The 21,087-nt window shown below is 33.4% G+C and overlaps 1 non-coding gene across 1 annotated transcript; it reads right to left on the bottom strand.

Annotated features, from left to right (window-relative positions):
• Window positions 1-211: 211 nt before the first annotated feature.
• Window positions 212-301, bottom strand: LOC113362470. Its single transcript, XR_003365726.1, has one exon. It is a non-coding gene; the product is annotated as a small nucleolar RNA Z223 (small nucleolar RNA).
• Window positions 302-21,087: the final 20,786 nt, after the last annotated feature.

Genomic DNA, 21,087 nt, shown 5'->3' on the forward strand with positions numbered 1-21,087 from the left:
ATTTCTTTTTAGAAAACTAGGAAGCGGTTTATACAGCTTTTCAACATTTCCCATAGCTTGAGAAGAACGTACAAATTGGGCACAGTGTTTACAGTTCCATTGAGCAACCCCTGCGGAGTTTTTGGATTCAATATGAAAATGAAATCATTAGGGCCAGTAAACTTCTTGTTTCATTACTTTAGCTACAACCACTAGGGAAAATCAATAATGGAAGTGTCTCAGATTGATTTCAGCTCTCTCTATCAAGAATTTTCTGAAGCATAAGTGGCATAAAGCTGGGTAATAATCATCACTGCCAAATTTCACATGTATAATATAATAATATATCACAAACTTAAGTCAGAAAAAGAAACACTGGATCGTACTTGTATCATCTATCAATAATGGCTTATATCAAGAATTTCAACCATATACCGTTTTTAGCTTCATAAATTACTCTCAGAAAATCTATATTTTTCATCCAACACGGAAAATCAACAACAAATTAATTGAAGATACACTAAGTAGAGACGTTTTTACTCAATAAATAATTTTACAGATTTGTAAAGATTCATGAAAATTAATAACTTTCACAGAGTTCTACAAAATTTGGCAAAACCCAACGGAGTTATGCAGAGTTATCTAATGTCTTACAGAGATTTGTAGAATCCTGAAGAGTTGTAAAAATAAATTTTATATAGAAATCTCATGAGAAATATAAATACGTAATTTACCATAGCTTATTTATTATACTAACTTAAATTAGTTGAAAAATTAATAAATTATTATTGTATATACAACATCCTTATTTAGTATAACAAAATACGATGAATATTAACAATAAAAATATATCTTTACACATTAACACATAAATAAATATTTTTTTATTATTTAACAATTATAAGAAAAAAATTAGTCAATAGAATCGTACATAACTTTAGTTGATAGCTGTAGCGCCCCCTAAGCTAGCAGCTGACTAACTCAAGAGATTAACTAAATAAAAAGGCACTACGAATCTAATTCAAATACTTAAACATTGAATTAAGAAATCTGCTACCAAACTTAATCCAGAAACTAACCCCACTCAGAATATATATACATGAACTTCTCTCAAATGATACATATACAATAGTCAATTGGTTTACAGATACAATAAACAACAAAATAAACATAGCAGAAGTTAACTAATTAACGGAGTCAACACTTGTGGCTTTCGATGTGCAACTCTGATCTGTCTCTGAAAACTGAAAGTGGGAATAATTAACATTTAACTTCTAAGTAATCATAAACAAGATTAAGAAAAACAATAATGTTCTTCCCAGACATTAAATAGTGACCAAGTCACTGAGATACACAAACACGAATATGGACAAGCTCTTTATTCAAACAATGTATACTATGGTTTTGCAATTCTGAACTCGCAAATCCACACCTAATCGTAAATATGGATGTCGACAATTCCGAACTCGCAAACTGTCGACCAATATATCATAAAAGCTCTAGGTATAAATGTGAAAGAGCATATCCTCACAGAAGTAAACAAACATGTATATGGACAAACTCCTTCTTCAAACAATGTATACTACGGTTGTGCAATTCCGAACTCGCAAATCCACACCTAATCGTAAATATGGATGTCGACAATTCCGAACTCGCAAACTGTCGACCAATATATCATAAAAGTTCTAGGTATAAATGTGAAGAAGCGTATCCTATATACCACACGTGGAAATTCTTATTTCCCATAACAATTCATATTGACCACAACACATTACAGGTCCTTTCCAAACCATGGAAATATTAATAGAATCAACAGAATTATCGTAAAACAAGTTAAACAATGCATAGAACGCACAAACAGAAATACATGAGTTTGTTAAACATGAACTTTTGTAAAGGAAAACAATAATGGTTACCAAAGAGTCAAATGTATTCCCACCTCTTTTGATGACAAGCCACGCCTACCTCGAGATCCACGATCCACTAGTTCATCATTTGAATCGATCGTTGTTAAATAGACTAACTGTTAATCACACAAGCACTCTAAGAATTTATCCAAAAGGATCATACAAGGCCCATACAAGTCTATCTAATGGTTATAAGCCCAATTATGACTTTACACCTTTTCATTCTCTATCTTTAGCATAGCTAAGGTTTACTAATTGAATTGGGTTGTTTCTATAGTCCATTTGCTAAGTATAATGAGTATCTACAACTTTGTAGAAGAAGCCAAAGGCTAATTCGGACCATAAGGATCCAAACAACAAAATAAGAATACTCGGTCTAAGCACAAGCCCAGCAAACCGGCTCGTTAAACTAAGGTGCAGTCCAACTGAGTCAACTAACGGTCTCTAACGTTCAACATCCAGTCTAACAAGGTTTACTAACAATCAACGTCAATAGTCAAGTCAGGGTCAAAGGGCTAACTCGGTCAACTGAGTCAAACTAGAATCGGTTAATAGTCCAACCAAGGTCAAGACAGGTAACTAGGTGAGTCAACACGATTCAACTCAATCAGACTAACTGAGTCAACTTAACAAAACTGAGTCAGACTGAGTAAGCTCAGTCAGACATGCCAAGGGTTTTTCTCACATAACTGCACTCTAACTCTACAAGCTAAGCTCAAGTTCAACTTCAATCTAATAATGCATTAATTCAATCATTCAAATAAAACTTCAAATCTCAATTACAATTACAAATTATGCCTACCTGCAATTGTAGTAGCTGCAAGCTCCCAAAAGATATTCAATTCAACACAAACTACTTCAGATTCATCTTCTTATCTACACTTCATATGTTATCTACAGTTGCAGCTCAACACATCCATATGGTTATACAATCTCAATAATCCAAGCCACTAAGACCTCCTCCCTGCAACTCACTTCAACAATCATTACTATCAACCTCAGAAAACACTCAGCACCATCATTCTCAGCATCAAAACACTTCTTCACATTTATTTATCTATTTTCATTTCATACACCCAAACTATCTTCTTACAGAACCAACACCATCACCAATTCTCTCACCTACACCATTCAACCATCACAATACTATTACTTGGAATTCAACATACTCACCTCATAATGTGCAACACAGTAAAACACAACTTGAAACCCCACTAGTTCAATTGTAAACCACTACTATCCAACCTTCAGCCTACAGACCACACTAACACTAAACTCAGCAACATCATCATTCACTCTATAACCTCTTCCATACCCTGTAACTTATTAAACCATTACCATTTTCAGTTCACTTACACTGTTCATACATTCCCCATCATCTTGACTTCCACAACATCATCATTTGTAACTCAACTCAAACATCACCATCTTTCCTCTTGTCCAGCTAACCAAAAATCAAAACAACACTTTGTATAACAACATAACTTTAACCACCACTAGACACATCTTCATATCATATCAACTTCATATCATAAATTCATAAATCCACTCATGAACCAAAATGAATAATTCCAGGAAGTTGACTAAGAAAGCAATTACCTTTGGTTTATTTTGTTCAAGCACTGAAATCAGCTCTTCTTTACCACCTAATTAGAATACTTATCTCGACAATCCTCATCACCTGCATTATTTCTCAGTGAATACCTAACTTAATTCCCAACTTAAGACTTCTCTAATTCATACCAAGAGCAGTACCCCAATTCTTCATATCATAGAACCCATTTCCAAACAATCCTCTAAACCGTCACTTACATCTTCTTTATCTGTAGTTAAGACTCAAGAGCCCTAATTCTCTTTTCTTTCTTTCACAGAGCTGAAACTCTTATTTTCTCAATTTATCACCACAACAACTTCAGAAGCCTCAATTAAACAAACCCATCTCATAATTCCATCTAACTCTTTTTAATTCTTACTCGAATCAAGTTCCAAATCAAAATACAGAAAACCCTAACTATTTGATTCATCCTCGATTTAACTTCAGAACAACTCCAACATCTAATTAACTTCACCTCGTTCCTAAATCGACTAAACCCACTCCTAATCATTTATCAATAGCATCTGCTTCACTTTCTAAATCTTCTCAGAGAAACTCTAATTCCGATCTTCTTAACTTCTTTGTAACTGTATCTTCAAATCAACATCACTAACCTATTCTTCAACTCCTAATCTTCAAAACCCATCCTTCAATTCTTCTTGATCATCCCATAAATCGAATTCTAACTTCTATCAGCAGAAACCCTAACTCTGATTCATCTTTTCTTCATTCACAAATCACAACAATACTATCTTCTTCTTCATAATTAGCAGAATAATCACCTCATTCCTTTATAAATCACGACGATTTGATTCACTCACTCACGCCTCAGTTTCGTCTCTCGATCATTAACAGATGAAGAACAGAGAAGAAGCAGAAGAAAAAGAAGAAATGAGAAGAAAGAAGAAGAAAAGAAAAATGAGCTTATCTGCTCGATTCGGTTGGTGATAATACCAAAGACAAATGATAAACGCACTGACCCAAATGATATGGGAATCCCAGGTCGATTTGTCTGTCTGAGAAAAGACTATTTTTCCCTTCATGCTAATTTGAAGATTACTTCTTCGTCCAATATCCGAACGACACATTCAAGTAGTCCATTCCGCGTAACTTTTCGAGATCCATCCAATGATACTAGTTTCGTATCTACATCGTTGTTAGATTAATTCCTATTATTTAACGTACATGTTAAACTAATCGAGTTATTATCAGCTAATACGTCTCTTGACTAGTCTAATAGCGTTGATGAGCTTGAGGATCCTTACATTCTCCCCACCTTATTCATTTTCATCCTCGAAAATCAACCATCCTTCTGGTCTTAAAAAAAACTCTCCACCTTATAGAATAATTCCATCTCTTGTCTAAGCGCAACCAACATAAAACAAAGCACAAACCTATATGGCTTTCTATAACTAAAATTTGTGGCTCTAGGTTCAGTAGACTGATTTCTATTTCAATAAGTTACTGATTCTAATTACAAGAGAAAATATTCTACAATAAAGTTTCTAAGTAAAATCTGGGATCTATCAGTTTACTAATAGAAGCAAGTCTCCCTTCTATGTCTAGTGATACAAGAATGTAGTTGCCCTGTCTAGGTTCGCGACGCCTGACAATGCCTACCTACGTAACAAGTATCACAAGAACACATAAGGATTACCAACCTCACTATTCCCCAGCGCTGGATTAACTAAGTGCTAACTTATTATGACCAACTAATTTCTAAATTCTATTATAACTGATTTGACTTAAAATTTTACTTCATAAATTATATACATAATTCACAGCATTTTTAAACAATTTAATCATCAATTTTTTTATTTATTTGTTTATTTTACCAATATAAGTAGTCCAAATTTGATTCACGTCAATTTATAATATTCGATATCGATAATTTTAACTTTAGTGTAATACCAAATATAAGTTTTTCTAAATATTATTTACTATAGATTTGCTATTAATCTAGTTACTCGAACACTATTATCAATTGTATTATCATTCTCATTATTCTTAAGTTGATAGCCAGTTGGTATACTAAGTATTAATCTTCTAAATACAATTTTGCATCACGTAAGGGTTGATATGATAGATTTTACTCATTCATATTGAGTCCATATACTATATCTCGTTAAATGTTGGTGTTGGTAACTTAATATGATCTAATATTTGAGTCTGCATAGGATTTTAATATGTCTTAATAGTTTTTAGATTGTTGCTATTAACAATAATATACGAATTTATTTTATTTTAATTATAATCTCTCACTAAACATCCGAATACTATTATTACTATTTCATATCTATTTATTTCATTTTAAATATTTACAGGATCATTTGTTAGACTAAAGATAATTCAGTACAAGATTATTAACAAGTTGAGTCTTTTTATTTTATATATTATGTCCTCACCTTCTTACGTCTAATGCCTAATCAATATTCTATTAACTATTTAGTTTAAACGCAAAATATATATTTCTAAGTTGACATCAGTTAAATTTACATAATTTATCCGTACATAAGCGTTGATAATTTTCCCTAGCTATTTAATCATAATCGTTATTTTTTCGTCATATAACCTTATCGAAATTTCTGTTAAGTTAAGTTTAATATGATACCAATTGGAAAATGCTAACACTACTTTATTAAAATTATTATTACCGTTATTATCATTTATAATTACTATAATAATATTTTTATTATTATCATCGATGGTCGAACTAATATTCTAACTACTCTTTCGATTATTATTGAGTCCCAAAAATATGATTAACATTTACGTAATTATAAACTGTTGATTCTACATATAAGTCAAGTTACTCAGTAAGTTTCTACGTGACTTTCAAGATTTATTTATAATACTAATCTCGCTTTCTTTCTTTTATTAGTATTGAATTGTCTATATATATATATATTTTTTCTTCTTACACTAATCTCTAATCTTGATTAGCTAAAGTTATTGGTGTACCCTACATTTTTATTTAATTACACATACAAACAACCAAACAAACAAGTCAATCAATCAAATAAATCTTTTAGTTATTGATAGCTATTAGTGATTAAGATTTATCTCACAACCCAACTCATTTTTAAACTAATCTATTTCACTAACTGGCACTGGCTATTTCTATCTTTCCCATATAAGATCTAATAGTGAGCTCTGATACCAACACTGTAGCGCCTCTAAGCTAGCAGCTGACTAATCCAAGAGATTAACTAAATAAAGAGACACTACGAATCTAATTCAAATACATAAACTTTCAATTAAGAAATCTACTACCAAACTTAATCGAGAAACTAACCCCGCTCAGAATATATATACATGAACTTCTCTCAAATGATACATATACAATAGTCAATTGGTTTACAGATACAATAAACAACATAATAAACATAACAGAAGTTAACTAATTAACGGAGTCAACACTTGTGGCTTTCGCTACGCAACTCTGATCTGTCTCTGAAAACTGAAAGTGGGAATAATTAACATTTAACTTCTACGTAATCATAAACAAGATTAAGAAAAACAATAATGTTCTTCCCAGACATTAAATAGTGACCAAGTCACTGAAATACACAAACACGAATATGGACAAGCTCTTTCTTCAAACAATGTATACTATGGTTGTGCAATTCCGAACTCGCAAATCCACACCTAATCGTAAATATGGATGTCGACAATTCTGAACTCGCAAACTGTCGACCAATATATCATAAAAGCTCTAGGTATAAATGTGAAAGAGCATGTCCTCGCAGAAGTAAACAAACATGTATATGGACAAACTCCTTCTTCAAACAATGTATACTATGGTTGTGCAATTCTGAACTCGCAAATCCATACCTAATCGTAAATATGGATGTCGAGAATTCCGAACTCGCAAATTGTCGACCAATATATCATAAAAGCTCTAGGTATAAATGTGAAGGAGCGTATCCTATATACCACACGTGGAAATTCTTATTTCCCATAACAATTCATATGACCACAACACATTACAGGTCCTTTCCAAACCATGGAAAGACTAATAGAATCAACAGAATTATCGTAAAACAAGTTAAACAATGCATAGAACGCACAAACAGAAATACATGAGTTTGTTAAACATGAACTTTCGTAAAGGAAAACAATAATGGTTACCAAAGAGTCAAATGTATTCCCACCTCTTTTGATGACAAGCCACGCCCACCTCGAGATCCACGATCCACTAGTTCATCCTTTGAATCGATCATTGTTAAATAAACTAATTGTTAATCACACAAGCACTCTAAGAATTTATCCAAAAGGATCATACAAGGCCTATACAAGTCTATCTAATGGTTATAAGCCCAATTATGACTTTACAACTTTTCATTCTCTATCTTTAGCATAGCTAAGGTTTACTAATTGAATTGGGTTGTTTCTGTAGTCCATTAGCTAAGGATCATAAGAAGCCAAAGTCTAATTCGGACCATAAGGATCCAAACAACAAAATAAGAATACTAGGTCTAAACCCAACCCAACAAACCGTCCCGTTAAACTAAGGTCCAGTCCAACTGAGTCAACTAACAGTCTCTAACGGTCAACATCCAGTCTAACAAGGTTTACTAACAGTCAGCGTCAACAGTTAAGTCGGGGTCAAAGGGCTAACTCAGTCAACTAAGGTCAAGACAGGTAACTAGGTGAGTCAACACGATTCAACTCAGTCAGACTAACTGAGTCAACTTAACAAAACTGAGTCAGACTGAGTAAGCTCAGTCAGACAGGCCAAGGGTTTTTCTCACACAACTGCACTCTAACTCTACAAGTTCAACTTCAATCTAATAATGCATAAATTCAATCATTCAAATAAAACTTCAAATCTCAATTACAATTACAAATTATGCCTACCTGCAATTGTAGTAGCTGCAAGCTCCCAAAAGATATTCAATTCAACACAAACTACTTCAGATTCATCTTCTTATCTACACTTCATATGTTATCTACAGTTGCAGCTCAACACAGCCATATGGTTATACAAGCTCAATAATCCAAGCCACTAAGACCTCCTCCCTGCAACTCACTTCAACAATCATTACTATCAACCTCAGAAAACACTCAGCACCATCATTCTCAGCATCAAAGCACTTCTTCACATTGAATTCTCAGCGTTGTGTTTTACTGTGTTGCACATTATGAGGTGAGTATGTTGAATTCCAAGTAATAGTATTGTGATGGTTGAATGGTGTAGGTGAGAGAAAACACTCAGCACCATCATTCTCAGCATCAAAGCACTTCTTCACATTTATTTATCTATTTTCATTTCATACATCCAAACTATCTTCTTACAGAACCAACACCATCACCAATTCTCTCACCTACACCATTCAACCATCACAATACTATTACTTGGAATTCAACATACTCACCTCATAATGTGCAACACAGTAAAACACAACTTGAAACCCCACTAGTTCAATTGTAAACCACTACTATCCAACCTTCAGCCTACAGACCACACTAACACTAAACTCAGCAACATCATCATTCACTCTATAACCTCTTCCATACCCTGTAACTTATTAAACCATTACCATTTTCAGTTCACTTACACTGTTCATACATTCCCCATCATCTTGACTTCCACAACATCATCATTTGTAACTCAACTCAAACATCACCATCTTTCCTCTTGTCCAGCTAACCACAAATCAACACAACACTTTGTATAACAACATAACTTTAACCACCACTAGACACATCTTCATATCATATCAACTTCATATCATAAATTCATAAATCCACACATGAACCAAAATGAATAATTCCAGGAAGTTGACTAAGAAAGCAATTACCTTTGGTTTATTTTGTTCAAGCACTGAAATCAGCTCTTCTTTACCACCTAATTAGAAGACTTATCTCGACAATCCTCATCACCTGCATCATTTCTCAGTGAATCCCTAACTTAATTCCCAACTTAAGACTTCTCTAATTCATACCAAGAGCAGTACCCCAATTCTTCATATCATAGAACCCATTTCCAAACAATCCTCTAAAACGTCACTTACATCTTCTTTATCTGTAGTTGAGACTCAAGAGCCCTAATTCTCCTTTCTTTCTTTCACAGAACTGAAACTCTGATTTTCTCAATTTATCACCACAACAACTTCAGAAGCCTCAATTAAACAAACCCATCTCATAATTCCATCTAACTCTTTTTAATTCTTACTCGAATCAAGTTCCAAATCAAAATACAGAAAACCCTAACTATTTGATTCATCCTTGATTTAACTTTAGTACAACTCCAATATCTAATTAACTTCACCCCGTTCCTAAATCGACTAAACCCACTCCTAATCATTTATCAATAGCATCTGCTTCACTTTCTAAATCTTCTCAGAGAAACTCTAATTCCGATCTTCTTAACTTCTTTGTAACTGTATCTTCAAATCAACATCACTAACCTATTCTTCAACTTCTAATCTTCAAAACCCATCCTTCAATTCTTCTTAATCATCCCATAAATCGAATTCTAACTTCTATCAGCAGAAACCCTAACTCTGATTCATCTTTTCTTCATTTACAAATCACAACAATACCATCTTCTTCTTCATAATTAGCAGAATAATCACCTTCTCCTTCCTTTATAAATCATGACGATTTGATTCACTCATTCACGCCTCAATTTCCTCTCTCGATCATTAACAGATGAAGAACAGAGAAGGAGCAAAAGAAAAAGAAGAAAGAAGAAGAAAAGAAAGAATGAGCTTATCTGCTCGATTCGGTTGGTGATAATACCAAAGACAAATGATAAACGCACTGAACCAAATGATACGGAAATCCCAGGTCGATTTGTCTATCTGAGAAAAGACTATTTTGCCGTTCATGCTAATCTGAAGATTACTTCTTCGTCCAATATCCGAACGACACATTCAAGTAGTCAATTCCGCGTAATTTTTCGAGATCTATCCAATGATACTAGTTTCGTATCTAGATCGTTGTTAGATTAATTCCTATTATTTAACGTACGTGTTAAACTAATCGAGTTATTATCAGCTAATACGCCTCTTGACTAGTCTAATAGCATTGACGAGCTTGAGGATTCTTCTAATAGCCTAGCAACAAGCTGAGCAACTTGAAAGATGTATGTTTGAAAAAGATTTTTATTAAAAATAGATATTATTACTATTCATATCATGGAGTAACTTACTAACTTATATGCATTGGGACGCGTTCGATTGACATGCCCTTATCTCACAGAGTTTGACAGGGTGACGACGATCGTTGGATCCTGATATCTGGACGGTTAAGATTTTTTTGCTGATATGATTAATTCGGGTTATCCCCATGACCCATGTACAACATTTGTACGATTTTCTCCGTCTTCTTTTCATCTTTACCTATAGAAGTCTCATGACTCTCAAACTAGAAGAATATGAAATTATTGTTTGCGATCAAAGGATCGATAAATTGAATCAAAATTTTGTAACTATCAAGTATCTAGTGTGTTCCTGGTACAATTAAGAAAAAATTGTGAAAGAAAATGCTAGACATCAAATATGGCAAACGGATCTACAAATTGATTCCAGTAAATGATAACAAAATATCACTTTGTTTGATTTGATTAGTAGTCTTTTTGAACGATGGTATAAAAGTAGCATTAATCCCATAAACATGATGCTCTATTAAAATGATGGATTGGTAGAAGTAATTCAAGTCCAACAAAAGATATTAAAACAACCAGATTTTGAATGACATGGAAATCTTTACCTTCAAAAATTGTATCATATTAAATTGTACGAACTTTTTAGTGCAAAATTCAATTTATTGACTTGAGTTTCTATGCTAATGTACAACAAATTCTCCTATTACATTTGAAACAAAAACTTCAAATATCAATCGCAAAATCTAGAGAGAAAACGGGTTGTGTTTGATTATCATGTTTCGAAGTTGGGTTTTTATTTTAATGTAGGATTTGGGTCCGATTCTTTCTTATTATTAGACTTATGAATGCATCAAGCATGATCAAGTAATCAAACTCCTTGATTTGATCATACGGATCCAAGAAGAAAAAAGTCATCACGGTTGTGTTCTTCAAAAGCATCGAAGGAAGAGAAAAACAACCTTCAGAAAGATATCGAAGTTATTATGGGTGAGGGAGCAACCCGATTACCCATATCATTACGGAAAAATCTCAGTCGTCTAGATATCAGGATCCAACGTCCACCGTTACCCTGTCAAACTCTGTGAAATAAGGCTCTGTCAGCCGAACGCGCCCCTTTATCATATGGGTTTGATAGATTGTATATTTACGGAATAAAATAAAAGTGAATAAAAAATATTTTAAATTTTTTTTGGAAGTCTTCCAAAATCTTACATATTTTGCAAAGACTTTAATCAAGGAAAATATATATACAAAAGTCACTCAAAGTCTTGAAAATAGGTAAATATACAAAGTTTTGAATTTTCATGTTTTTAACGAGTAATACAAACTTTATAAGACATTTTACAATCTATAACCAGTAACATAAACTTTGAATGAGATTTTAAAAGTAGACAATCAATAACACAATACTTTGTAACTCCGTTAAATTCTTTATAAATCACTACAAGTATTTTTTGAGTAAACCCCCGTTAAAGCCCCCAAAATGTATTTAATACGGGTCTTATTTCCAACAATAGAACAAGCATTCGATTTCCAATGCAAAATACTTTTTCCTCAGTTTCAGACACTACACCATTATCAGATAGGTCGTAGGGATTTAATTTCCTTGCACATCCATCAACAGAAAATAACAAACCTACTTCGCTGATTAAAGAGGCATATGTGGTGAAATTCCACACTAATCCTTTTACTGATAAAACTTTACTAGTTATGACCCCCCTCATTCCTTTTTTCGTATTATTCAACTTCTTTATCAAGATTTTTCTTATTGATTTATTATCTTCCATCCATGAACCTTCTTTTCATCGAGATGAAGAAGTAGCCATTTTGAAAACTTAAATCCCTTCTTGCGTGTAGAAGTGGGAGATGAGAAAGAATAGAGACGATAGGTTTAGGTTTAGGATATTTAGTACACTCTCGACGGATGGATGGTAAGGATCAAATAAAATCATTCTCAAGGCTGTAACTTATTATTTTGGCCCGGTTTAGTCGGGTCTTTGGATTAACATCGCCAAACTGTATAGATGACCCTATCCATTATCCTTGTTGAAAAATCTCTAAAATATCTAATTAAAAGGAATTTATATACGGCCTCAATTATTAAATATAATTTATTTAGAGGGTGATTGTTTAAATATGATGAATGCCATATGCGACAAAGTAGGTGTTGTCCACTAGACTCTAAAAAACATTATCATTGACTTTTTAGATTTTATTAAGTCTTTTGATAAGCTAGCAAAGGAAACTAGAAACAACCAAACCACTATGTTTTGGCCTCAAGATCTACCAGTCTAGGCAGAAACTATCATATGAGAGAAATTTAGTGTACTTGTTATACTCTTAACATAGTGGACTGTGGAAGCTCCAAAGAGACAACTCAGCTCATGAAAGAAGACAAGTGGAGATATGTTCGATGCATTTGACATTTGAGCCATCTCCCCACTGTCTACCGAGTCCTCAAAATTCAACTTTAAAGGCAGTAGAAACCTCTGAATGGTCTGGATTGAAAATTCGATTTCTCACGTAAACTGATTTATATGTGTAATAATGTAAAATGTACCATGTCAAAAACTTGTGTTGCGAACATCTCATAATATCAGAGCGAAAGGAATCGACTACTTTGTGCTCTAAGGATTAGGCGATCAATGAGTCAACTTAGTTTTAGTTTTTCTTAACTCTTCAAGCCATCTTCTATGTTTTCTTTAGATATTTCTTGTCACAATCATTTGTAAATCATTGTTATCTGTTAACTTATGTTTAAGTCTAACCTTGTGTTCTTTTAAACTATTTTTTGTATCAAATCTAGCTATTTTTTCTTTTATTAACTGTTTCATTTTTAAATTATGAGTAAATAAACTTTTTGTGTCTCCATTATGTGTATGCAACTTGATTTATCTCCCATATGTATTTTGCCTTTCTGTTCGTTGTGATCAAAGCGTTCGTAAAGTATGTCATAAAGCTTTTGCTTAAAAGATTTATCTGTGTGGGTGTCTCTGGTATTCTTGGGGTATGGTGGAAGAATTATTGGATCAGTTTCAACTCTTTGAGTTCGATTCAAATCATATCCCAGTATTCTAAACATTAAAAAAAAAATCAAAATTCACTATTACAGGTTAATACAGAAAGTCTGTTTCTAGTCTTTCTCGGATTGAATATTAATAGCTGGCACACTTGCCATACTAGAGATAATACTCGTAATTTCTGTTTCTATATTAAGAGCATAAATATACTCTTTCATTCACATCCAATATATTATCTCAACCCTAATCATTATATTATCTCAAAAACTTTTTCCTTTTTACCTATACTAGTAAGAAAAACCCTAAAACCATTTCCAAAGTGGAAGCAGAAAGCTTTATCCAAGTTGGTGACTTAGTGAATAAGTTTAAGCAAGGTACTTTAGATATGGGTGATATTAATGATGTGGTGGTGTTTCAACATGTGAATTACAATGGAGAAGAAGAAGGCTCTAACTGGGAAGCTAGTATTGTTGGCGAAGTAATCATCGAAGGACGAACAAACTATGACACTGTGGAGAGATTCATCAAATTTACGTAGACTCATGACTTTTGAAGATTTAAGAATTGTAGAAGTTGAACCAAACATCATGATTTTCAAGTTCATTAAATGGTTCCTTTTGAATAAAGTCATTGAACAGAGGCCTTAAAACATAAACAAGCATTTAATAGTAGTCCATGACGACATACCAAATATGGTGTATACTGACATAACAATAGGTTTCCAATAATTCTGGATTCAACTCAAGTATTTTCTTCCAGAGCATATGGATATTGCAGTTGTTATGAAATTGAGAGAAGTGACCAAGATTGAGCCTAAAGATGCAATACCAATTGGGAGTGATCCGATCAAGGTGTTTGTGTTAATTCTTTAACTGATACAGAGGTCACTCACTGGTAAAAGTTCTTTTTATGAAAGACAACCAAGTGGTATTTGTACTGAGTGCTATGTCATGAACCACTCTAAAATGTGCTTGCAAGGATGCTGCTGATTTATTAACAAAGACACATGAAAAACCATAATTTTTTGGAAAGGCCACCAACGTTCGAAAAAATATTTCGTCAGTCTCTACTTGCTCTGCTCCAGCATCAAAGAAAAACATGACAAAGTTTGTGAAGTCTACAATCTTTATCCCTCCCAAAGATGGTATAACTATTAATATGAAGTTCCTTCTCAAAAAAGATGTCCCAGAAGATACTGATGAAACTAGGCTAGGAAAACGTTTTAGAATAAATGATGACCCAAATCCTATTATGTTAAATGCTGAGAATTCCACCCCTGGCACCATTTATGAAAACACCATCGACAATCAAGCAACTCACATGTTCACAACTGGAGATGAACAAGCAACAAACACAAACAATGAACATCGGCTTTATAATGCTCCACCTTTTTCAGTCTTACTTTCTTTCGTAATATTTCATATCAATTTGCATAACATTCTGGGTTATTTTATAATCTTTCTTTTCATTGCATATCTTAAATATTCTTTTTATCAACTACATTTTCATACTTCATTTTCTTCATGTATTTGTTTATGTAGTTTCATTATTTTTCTGTTAATAGCTTTGTTATAAGAGTGTTTTAATTATCTTCTCTCCATGAAGATCCTTTCTTGGAATGTTCAAGGATTCATCAAAAAAAAAGAGTTATCCTCCGAGCATTAGAAGCATGAGATTGGATTCAAAATTGCCTTGAGTAAATTAATAATATGTTGTCAAAGTTATTGTTATTGAGTTTACAAGCATTAGAAGTAGCGGAATCCAAAACCCTAGACCTATCTCTCCTTGGCTAACAACAACAATATTTTTCTTTAGTTTTCTTTTAATTAGTTTTATAAAATCTTCTAAAATCATTGTTTTAATATTTTAGCATGGATTTTTTTTTATTAATTAGGAATAATATTATCAATCTTAGTAAGCGAACCGTACTCGCCTTATCTACATTGTAGACTTCGTGCGATTGCAAAATGTAACACATCATGTGCATAAAATGAAAAAAACAAAAGCAAAAAAAAAAAAAGAAACATGAAACACAAGAATAAAAATTGACATGTCGAAAGCTTTCGACAATGTGAGTTGGAATTTTCTAATCGCTTTATAAGCTTTTGGCGGGATGGTGTGAACTGATCTTTCAATGCATCTCTTCCCCATCCATTACAAATTTGCTTAATGGTCATCCCTACGAAAAATTCAAACCTTCAAAAGGAATTGGACAAGGGGATCCATTATCCCCTTATCTATTTATTTTATGCATGGAAGTCTTTTCAAGACTCCTCATCCAGTTAGAAGCTAAAAAGAAAATCCGGGTATCAAACTGACTAGGAATGTTACACATATTTGCCATATATTTATCGCATATGATTTGTTTCCTTTGACTAGAAATGACTTAGAAAGAAGTAAGAATCTCTTAGATGATCTAAATCTGTTTAGCTAGCATCATGCCAAGTCATAAATTTTCAAAATCGGGGCTTTTTTCAGTAAAAAGGTTCATCATAAGCATAAAGGGATAGTATCTAGAATACTAAAAATAAAAATGATTGATATAAAATATTCTCATTTAGTTGTTCCCTTGTTCATAGACAAATCTAAACTAAAATCGTTTGACAGTATAATTGAAAAAAATGGAACACATAGTAAAATGATGGATATGAAAAACTTTATTCCAACCTAGTAAAATAGTGTTAAACAAATATGTTCTCACTGGAATGCCACTTTTTAGTATGGGTTGTTTTATCTTACCAAAGTAAATAACAGTTAGAAAGCAATTTAGTGGGACATCTGGTGGGGGAAACACTCTAATTCTAAAGGGATATACATCAAGGCTTTTGATTTCTTATGCAAACCAATTGATCAGGGTCGCATAGGTTTCAAAGAAGCTAACAAAGTAAACTTTTCTATAATCAAGAGAATTGCATGAAGACTGGTGAGTAGTCCCGAAGATCTCTGGTAAAAAATCCTCAAAGGAAAATATTTTAAGAAATATGAAGCTCTACTATCCAAGAAAATATCCAAATCCTCATGGATATGAAACTGCATTCTTCAAGGGATTGAACAGATAAAGAAATATAGTATTTGAGAAATATGAGATGGGAAATCAATAAACATGTGGAATGACATATAGATACCAGGAAGGGATACTGCTCCAACCCAAACTAATCTTACTCCAAGCATTAACATAACATTTGTGTCAGAGTTGATTGACTCTAACACAAATAAGTAGAACCAAGTTACCTTAGATGTTATGTTTAACAATTATATAGTCTCTGAAATCATGAACATAAAGTTATACACAATAAAAAGAAGGAGTACTAAATAAAGATCAACTTAGATGGTTTAACCGGAAATGGAGAATCCTTAGTGAAGTCTCTCTATGCAAAACTCTTCAATCCTTCTTCAACTGTTTCTAAAACTACAAACAAAAATATGAAAAACCTTATGGAGCATGGACACATCCCAAAGAGTTAAGTTTTTTGTTTGGAAATGTTTACTGGATGTATTACCTACGAGGGAGAAACTGGGAATGTGGATACTAAATGTGTCTTTATCAAACTCATATTGAATCAAGCCAACACTTATTGTTTTTATTGTGCATATGCAAAGTAATTATGGAATCTTCCATAAATGGCTATACAGGGAGTATCTCTAAAGTTTCTAAACTTTAACTTAGCAAATGATAATTCTTTTCTAGCATATTACAATGAATGGAGGTATGGTAATGAGAATTCAATATCAATGGATTTGGCCTCTACCAAGTGCTGGTTCATATGGAATGAGATATGTCTTAGAAACATATCTCTTCTCAATTAGCAATGGTCATTTCAAATCATTTTGCATATTTCCATTCAAACTTAAACCTCCAAACACACCAGAAAGTAGCTAAAACATCAAACAAAGATATTCTATGGAAACTGCCTAGTGTGAATACTTTCAAAATAAATTGTGATACTTCATGGAAATCTGCAATTACAAATGTAGGTTTTGGATTTTTTTACGCAATTGGACAGGAACACTTGGAGGAGCTGAAATGGGAAGCTTCAGATGTGCATCAGCATAAAAAGCAGAAGAAGTAACTCTGTTGCAGGCAGTCAAGTGGGCCTAGTCAAGAAATACTACAAATTTGGTCATTGAGGGGGTAACTTATCTGCTATTCTATATCTACAAGGCAAAAACAATTCAGTCCAACGACAAAGAAAATAAATCTTAGATGAAGCTAGAAGTTTGGCAGACAACTTGATTACTTTTTTGGGTTTTCAACCTGCTGACGGGAAGGCAAACGGGGTAACAAATATATAGGCAAAGAAATAAAGAAATTTTGCCACCACAGTTTTTGGAATGAATCAACACCATGTTTTTTAATTCCTATAATAAATTTTGACACTTTCAAAGCATATAATTCTCTTACTTTTGGTAACTATGTTGTAACAATATCACAGGAAACTAATCCAACTATTTAGCCGTCGTTGGGGCATTTCATATGGATTTGATCTCAAACGAGTCTGGATCTAAAGGTTAGTCAATTCTGTGTAAGTTTGGTTTTGGATTAATTTATTTCATTTTCAAAAAATAAAAGAAGTAAATTTAGTAATTTATATTCGACAATATATCTACTTTGTATTATTTATCTATGAAAACTTTAGGTTTACGAGATGCTAGTAGAGAAGCGGCAAGGGTTTAACTAAACATCTAAGAATATTTATCTAAAAGAGTGGATCCCCTCGTACTCTTAAATTCATACTATCTCACATTTTGGTGACATTTTTCTGAATAAAACTTAGACGGTATTGTAGAAGCTAATATTTTGGGGATATGCTCATCTTACAAGGCTCTACATACCCATAAAAAATGAGTAGATTCCGAAGTATCAAACATCACCATCTACCAATCTTAATTTTAATGGTTGAACGGTTGATTTTCAAAGTAGTAGATGGTGGAGTTATACGTTTCGTGATGTGCCCATTTTTTATGGATATGTAGATCTTGGTAAGACAAACATATCCCCAAAATGATAGTTTTAAATTAGTGTCCAATCTATGAGATAATGTGAAAATATGAGTGTGAAGGATCCTCCCTCTTTATTGTTAGAGCATTTCTCGGTCGAACTCGCATGCGCTGTTATCTCAAGCATGTTTGTCAATGTTTGCGATTAAAACTATAAGTCTTGAGTTCTAGTATATTATAACTAAGTATCGGACTAGGATAAAAAGTGTAGTTGAGCTCAAGGACTTCATGGCGATTCATCACACAAGTAGAAGAACTACTCAAGGAACCGGTGGAACTTCTCGACAAAAAGGTATGTCAAGACTTGAACTTATCTATCACTCAAAAGTCTATCTACTCTATCTCCTACTCTTTGAGACAAGAAGTCGTATGCCATATATATAGACTTTGATTATACACATTTGGTATTTCGAGCCGAGTATACCTCGCCTATCTATATCTCGAAATATGAGTTGGTAAGCTTTCGCTTTAACCAAGTTTATCTTTACCATGTGACGAAAGTCATGATATGTTTCAATCATCTTGAAAATTGCTTTGACGAGGAATGGTGTAACAACTATATAACGTCCTCTAAAAATATTTCAATGATTGAAATGAGAGTTTATATTACATAACCAATGGTGGACATAAGCATTGTTGTGGAAACACATTTATGTATAAGTCATATTCCTTGAACCAAAGTCTGCGAACTTTGTTGATCAAGAGAACCGGAAGAATGACGAGAGCCAAGTCCGCAAACTGCCGAAGTTCTCAAACCCGAGAATTTCTGCTAGAGTTGGCAAACTACTTGCGTGAAACTAAGTCCGCGAACTCAGTCCGCGAACCAGCGAAGTTCTCATACCCGAGAATTTTTGCTGGAGTTTGTAAACTCTGCCCAGTAAATTAAGCCCGCGAACCTAGTCTGCGAACTTGAGAAGGTTATATATCTGAAGATGATTTCTGAACTTAAACTTTAAAAGACTAAGGAATGCAGTTTGCAAAACGTGGCTATAAAAGTTCATGAACCGATTCAAGTGAATCAAATCATCTTTGATTCAATTGTGTCTTGTGTAGTACATGAGATTTCCTTGCAATTGAAAAACTCTCTAACTAGTTTATCTTGAAGTCATTTGAACTAGTTATGGTGAAGAAGAACATGGTTGAAATGGAATGCTCATATGGCTAACCATTTGGTTAACTATAGTTGAACCAACAAGTACATACGTTTGGGTACGGTTAACAAACCTAGAAGCGTGCATTGTCAAGTGTGAGTAACAAGCTAAGTTCTCGATCTAACGGTTGAGAAATATTAACTTGGATCTAAATCAGATTTTCATCTAATGGTGGATATTGATTGCTTTGTTACTAAGGTAACTTAATTGCAAACCCTCATTTGAAAGACTATATAAGGGGAACTCTTGTATCTGTGCAAAACTAATTCCCACACCTCACGTGTGATACTAGTTTGCATACTATAGTCGATTCTCCTTTAACCATTGGTTTTCTTCTTCTAAAACCAGGTTAACGACTTAAAGACTTAATTGGGATTGTGAAGCCGGACCGATACTACTTTTATCGTAGTTGTGTGATCTGATCTTGCATCTTCTATAGTACGAGTACAATCAGATTGATTGGCTTGAGATTGATATCTCTGATAGGAAATATATAAAAAGTAATCACAAACATCTTCGTCTCATTGTTTGTGATTCCGCAACATGTTGTTTCGCTACCATACGATTAAGATTGTTGTGAGGTGATTGATAACTCTACGCTGTTCTTCGGGAATATAATACCGGATTATCAATTTGTTCCTGTTCACCTTGATTATTATCAAAAGACGGAACAAAACTTTTTAGGGTTTATCTGCGGGAGATAGATTGATCCTTTTATAGACTTGTCTGTGTGAGACAGATTTGTTTATTGTTAAGTCTTCGACTTTTGGTCGTAGCAACTCTTAGTTGTGGGTGAGATCAGCTAAGGGAATCAAGTGCGCAGTATCCTGCTGGGATCAGAGGCGTAGGGAGTACAATTGTACCTTGGATCAGTGGGAGACTGATTGGGGTTCAACTACAGTCCAGTCTGAAGTTAGCTTGGAGTAGGCTAGTGTCTGTAGCGGATTAATACAGTGTGTGTTCAATCTGGACTAGGTCCTGGGGTTTTTCTGCATTTGCGGATTCCTCGTTAACAAAATTTATGGTGTCTGTGTTATTTGAATTTCCGCATTATATTGTTTTATCTTTATAATTGAAATAATACAGGTTGTGCGTTAGATCATCAATTAGAGTAATCCAACCTTTGGTTGTTGATTGTCATTGATTGATCCTTGGATATTGGTCTTTGGTACCATCCAAGTTATTCCTTGCATTTGATTAGAACTCATTGTTCTTGCTTGAGTAAATCAAATCAAGAAGAGAGATATAAACTCGTTGATATACTTTTAATTGATTGAGTCTTGTTGATTCTCTTAAAAGTATATTCGAGTTTGTCCATACAGTT

The sequence above is a fragment of the Papaver somniferum genome, chromosome 3 (genome assembly GCF_003573695.1).
Source record: "Papaver somniferum cultivar HN1 chromosome 3, ASM357369v1, whole genome shotgun sequence".
Taxonomy (NCBI): domain Eukaryota; kingdom Viridiplantae; phylum Streptophyta; class Magnoliopsida; order Ranunculales; family Papaveraceae; genus Papaver; species Papaver somniferum.